General features: G+C 49.0%; 1 long non-coding RNA gene across 1 annotated transcript; it reads right to left on the bottom strand.

The window, feature by feature from the left end:
- Positions 1-246: 246 nt before the first annotated feature.
- On the bottom strand, positions 247-5,470 carry LOC105738811. Its single transcript, XR_001114664.2, has 3 exons — positions 5,322-5,470; positions 4,462-4,758; positions 247-2,851 (listed from the first exon to the last, which is right to left on the bottom strand). It is a non-coding gene; the product is annotated as an uncharacterized LOC105738811 (long non-coding RNA).
- Between the last annotated feature and the right edge of the window lie 406 nt (positions 5,471-5,876).

Below are 5,876 nucleotides of genomic sequence, written 5' to 3'. Positions count from 1 at the left end.
AGAGATCTCTGTCGTCACTGAACTCAGTCTCATGGAATGTTTGGGCTGCTGTCCCCCATGCAACATTTTATTATGTAAAATGTTCAAACATGCAGAAAAGGTGAAAGAATAGCACCCATGTAGTGAACCCCATAGACCCACCATCTTTATCACATAACTGCCCACTTATTTATCTCCTTATCCATTCACTCTACTTTTAAATGCATTTCCAAATAAGAAGGAGACATCACAATATCTCTGCTTGATATTGTTACCCAGAGGTCAGTTTATTTGTGCCTTTTAAAGGTAAAATCAACATATAGTGTGATGTACAGATCTTAAGTGACCCATCAAATGACTACTGACAAATGCACACACTTGTCCACCCAAATAGAATCAAGATAGAAAACATTGTTAGCTGCCTTTTATTAGCTCTGCAATTTTGGGCTGGTTATTTAACTTTTCTGGATTAGTTTTCAGAGTTAAAAAAAATAACGTTGTTGAGAGAATTAAATGAAATAATATGTGACAGTGCCTGGGGCACAAGAGACACATGGGTTAAGCAGTCAGCCTGCCTCAGTGGAGTTCCCACTCCACTATGTTCTGGCTGTGTGACTTTGGACAAGTTGCTTAACCACTCTGAACCTCTGTTTCCTTCTCTGAAATAAGCCATAAAACTTACTTTTTAGCAACATTCTCAACCATGGCTGAAAACTAGAATCATCTGAGGAGCTTCTAAATATTACTAACATTTCCTAATTATTTGAAAATCTGTAAATATACTTTTGGATTAGAGAATGGTCAGAGTTAAGAGAACTGGGTTCCACTAACTTCTGCTAACATGGGTGTCAGCTCTCTGGGCCTCAGTTTTTCATCTCTAAAATGGCTGCATCATGGGCTTGTTATGATATATGAATGAGCTGATGGGTCTGAGAAGAGGTTGAGAGCTGTGAAGTGTTCCACCCTTATTAGATATCTTTATTTAGAAACATTGGCATCAGAAAGGGCCTTCTAGATCTTAGATGGACAGAATTAGCCATTTTAGAAAAGAGGAACCAAGGCACATGGAAGAACCAAACTTTTTATCATACCTTAGAAAATTCAATCTGGCCTTGATGATGCCTCACGCTCCAGGGGTACAGTGACCCCAAAGAGGTCATATCTTACCTTCCTCAGGCAGCCTCTCCCAATCACACAGGTATCTTTCTCTTTCCTCTCTTGTCTGCTTTATATAGTTAGGAATTTATTAGAAACTCTCATGTTTTCTACTATATAGAAGCAAAGAAATGAAATTGGTGGCACATCTACCTCCACTACCCATGCCTGTGCCCCAGACATTAATAATGGATTGCTGAACTTTTTCCCACTGAGTCCATGACTGCCTTAGCTGTCTATCCTACAGAATACTCAAGCAGACATAATCAGATAATCACTGTTGAAAGGTTAAATAAAATCTCTTTTGCTATTTTTCTGAGACGAAATTTAAATAAATATTGGCTGGCAATGTGAGTTGCTTTGTTTCCCCAAACAGAGTATCAATTCTTCAAGGACAGGACCATATATTATCTTCTTCCATATTCTAACAAATGTCCAAGCATTTTGGAAAGCAGATATCTTTAAGCTACCTTTCTTTGACTGGAGAAGCTGTGTGCCATGGTGGGCAGCACAGGGTCTCTGGAATAGACAATCCTGACTTTTAAACATAGTTCTGCCACTTGCTGGTTGGGTGACCTGGGGCAAAATGACTTCATTTTCTGAGCCCAGTTTTCTCATCTACAAAATAGAGGAACATACTTGCCTCTCTTTCAAGAATATTGCAAAGATTTTGTGAGCCCATGCAGGTAAATCTCCTGGCACAGTGATTGGTACATGGCAAGTGCTCAGTAAATGACAACTTTGTCATTAGCGTGACTGTCAAGGTGGAGGAAGGAGGATGTGAGCTAAGTCTATACAATCATAAGTCAGACTCACTCACTGGAGCCTGACACAAAATAACAAAGACAGCCATCGGTGCCTGGAACAGGCAAGCACATGATAAATATGTGTCACTTGCACGGCAGTTAATACAGGTATTTGCCATTGCAAAGGTAACGCTTTCTGGGACAGAGCTAGATCAAGAAATGTCTGGGTGAATTTGTGCCTGGAGAGCACATGGGACCCTGGAGAGAAGCGAGTGAGGGCCTCACCATGCCAACTAGTCGGAGTAGGGCAGTATGTCTGGGAAATGACCTGTCTGCAGGTGATGGGGAAGAAGGCGAGCCTGGCAGGTGAGACTGGGTGTGGAGAGGATGGGGGCTGGTGAGCCAGTGGGTGTCTCAGCAGGTGAGTGGAAGAACACAGCCACTTGTGAGAAGCTGAGGAGCAGAGACCCAGGCAGGCAGGTGGGAGACAGTTGGCACCCACTGCGTGTGGAGGTGCAGAGGAGGGTTCCAGGTTTGGGGGCAGGTTTGGGGACAAAGAACAGAAGAGAGAGACACTCAGCAGGTGGTTGGGTCTAGGAAGGAGGCTTCATTCAGTTTAGCAGCCAAAGGGAAGTTCAAGGTCAGAAAGCTCTGTCATGCATCCCCCAGAATCAGCAGTGATCTGGGGGTGGGTGTGCTGTGAAGCCCCCCGAGGCTGCCCTCAGTTCTATTGAGATGCCCCAGCCCCTGGCTTCCCCAAGCAGCTCCCTCATGCTCAGCAGGATGGCACAAACTTCACTCGCTCTCCTTGTCAGCGGCTGTCACAGCACATTTGTGGCAGCAGCGTTCATCCATGCTTCAGGAAGTCGGTGAGGCTGGGTGCTTCAGGGGACGGCCAGATTTAGAGATGCCTCATATCCTCGGATGACATCAGGGGACTCACTCCCTGACCAAAGCAGTGGAAAATGGGACTGGAAAACAAAAAAAAGGAAGAATAAATCTATTCAAATGCTACCTCCTTGATTGCATGGGGCCTTTTAAACATGTCCTGAGCAGCCGGGCGCAGTGGCTCGCGCCTGTAATCCCAGCACTTTGGGAGGCCGAGACGGGTGGATTACGAAGTCAGGAGATCGAGACCATCCTGGCTAACATGGTGAGACTCCGTCTCTACAAAAAATATAAACAATTAGCTGGGCGTGGTGGTGGGCGCCTGTAGTCCCAGCTACTCAGGAGGCTAAGGCAGGAGAATGGCGTGAACCTGGGAGGAAGAGGTTGCAGTGAGCCGAGATTGCGCCACTGCACTCCAGCCTGGGAGACACAGCAAGACTCCATCTCAAAAAAAACAAAAACAAAAACAAACAAACAAAAAAAACCATGTCCTGAGCAGGGACAGAGAGAGAGGCCTCAGTCCTCATCTTCAGTTCTGTCATGAAGTAACTGTGTGTTGCAGAAAATATCACTCTGGGCTTCAGTCTCTTCACCTATAAAATGAAGATAATTATACCTGCCTGGACAAATGGGGCAAAAGTGAGGCTCGGATGGAGAGCACAGACTCATAGGCAGGGGTGACAAGTGCAGGTTCTCTTGGGTGTTGACTGCCTGGTGGTGGCTGCCTGATCCCTGCATTGAGAAGAATGCTGAAGCCGAGGCCAAGCTGAGCCAGAGACAGTGCTATGATCGATTAGCTATGCCTGCCTCAGGTGCCAGATTGGAGGGTGATCCTGCTATGCTATGTTTGCCATATCTGTCCTAAATGGTTTTTAGGTATCATTATCATCATTTCTTCTTTACCCAAAGCCAAAAGCACCCTGAGAAGAGGCCAATGGGCAGGTCTGCACCCAAGAGGCTTTGGTGCTAATCCCACAGCCCTCTTCTTCTTCCTTTTTCTTGGTTTTGTTTATTTTTTTTTTTCCTTTTTCTTCCTTATTTTTTATTTTTTATTTTTTCTGAGTAGCACAACCAGGTGAAGGAGACTCAGGTGAGACTTCAGGATGAAGATCAACAATGTCAAGCTCTGAAAGGCAGAAGGAACCGGAAGCCAACGTCAAGTTGGCAAAAGTCAGAGGCAGCAGAAAGAGAGCAGACAGCTGAGCCCAGCAGCAGAGTGAGGGAAGGTGCCTTTCAGTGGACAGAGGTCAGACACACCTGAGGGCTGGGGGTGGAAGTGAGCATGAGGAAACTCGGCAAGGGGAGCAAACCCTTCCTCTGGGCACCTGCAAAGAGCCCCAGCTCTGCCGTCAGCGCAGCACTCTCCAGCTGCACAGCTCAGGGGAGCTACTGCTCTCAGAGCTTCAGTTTCCTCACCTGCATAACAGAGGTTGTTGTGATGGCTAAATGACACTACGTCATAGCAGTGTCTCATGACACCCCCCTCCCACCAGCCTTTGGGTCCCAAGGTCACCCTTGCAGGCCCAGCCCGTTGGCTCCATCTGGGAGACCCAGGGCCAGAGAAGCAGAGTGGGCTCATGAAAGACAGGAAGTGTGGTCTGGGCCATCAGACATTGAGAGCCTCTCTTGTGCCTGCTCCCAGGCTCTGACCCATTCACCATATCCCAGATTCTAAGTTGCCTGGGATTTAGACCTGTTTCTGCTCCGGGATCTCCAGTCCCTCTAGAAGCAGCTTGGAGTGGTCTGGGAGGCGGGACACTCGTGGCTGCTCCTTTGTAGCAGTTCTAGAACTTACAAGCACGGGACAAAGATGACCATGATCATTTCGCTCCTCCCTCGGGGCTCCAGCCCCTTACCGGGGAGTGCTCTCAGGCTCAGGGCCCTGCATTCCAGTCCCGACAGGCCATTTCCTGGCTCAGAGGCCTCCGGCACCTCTCTGGGCCTCAGTTTCCTCACCTGTCAGCTCCCTCCCAGCTGGGTGGCCATAGGTCTAAATAAGATCACGTGAATATATGAAAGGTCTCTGTAAACTGCAAAGTATTAGCTGTACGTTAACCTCTGTCCTCCCTGAAATTCACAACTCGCAGAATTACTGGGGGTCTTTTCTAACAGGACAGTGACAGGGGAGCAGATGGCCCCAGTTCTCTGAATCACACTGCATGGTCATCCCACCCCGACAACTGCCTCATTTTCAGCTGTGTCCTCTTCCCTCCACTCCAGTTCAAAGAGCCTTTCAGTTACCCTAATCACACTACACATTACTTGCAGGCCTTGGAGCCTGTGCTCAAGCCATTCCTTCTGCCTGGAATGCCCTTTGCCTCCCTGCTTGGCAAACTCCTATGCATCCTTCAAGACTCAATGCCAATGACAGTTCCTGCCTGATACCTTCCCAAGGCAAAGGGTGTGCCTCCCTCAATGCTCTCCCCAGCCTCTATTTTCGAACCAGAGGAGTGAGAACAAACCGAGTTGGCTTGATGGATGTACCCCTGCCCCGCACACAGTAGGTGCTTAGCTGGTGTGTGGATTTGAACCTGTTGCCTTCGCCTCACTCACCCAGGACTGGTCTTGACATTCAGAGCTCAACTCACACCCTGGGCTGTGTCCAAGCCCTCTATTCTGTTTGGCTCAGATGGCCCCACGCTCCCTGGGGCAGAGCCATCCCAAGGCAGCCTCTGCCTTCATGATGCTGTATCTCTGTGTGTTGGGGTGTGTGGCCGTGGAGGGGCTGTGGTCACAGAGGAGCCAACCAGGAGCGCTGAAGGCCGCCCGTAGCCATGGAGACAGGGCCCCTGGGCCAGCCAGTCCTGGGCTGGTCAGTGAATGAATAAACGTGGCCCATTTTTCTGCCTTTGTCCGGAGCCTCCCTGGGGCTTCCTGCTGTCAGCCCCAGCTGTGGGGAAGGCGGAATTTGCCTGATATCGCGGAGCCGCCGCCTGGCAGCGCTGAGCCTGGCCCAGGCCGCCTCACGCCAAGATTCATGCCCGGCTAACAAGCCCCACTTTGTTTCTGTGGGAAAGTCCAGCCTCTCAGGAAAGAGCCCTCTCTCCGGCCGGCCCCTGGTCTGGGGACTCAGCGAGGCAAACAAAGCCTCCATCCGCTGGCAACGAT

Source organism: Nomascus leucogenys, chromosome 21 (assembly GCF_006542625.1).
Source record: "Nomascus leucogenys isolate Asia chromosome 21, Asia_NLE_v1, whole genome shotgun sequence".
Classification (NCBI taxonomy): Eukaryota; Metazoa; Chordata; class Mammalia; order Primates; family Hylobatidae; genus Nomascus; species Nomascus leucogenys.
Note: the sequence above shows the minus strand (reverse complement) of the source record. Positions and strands in the feature narration are given on the sequence as shown.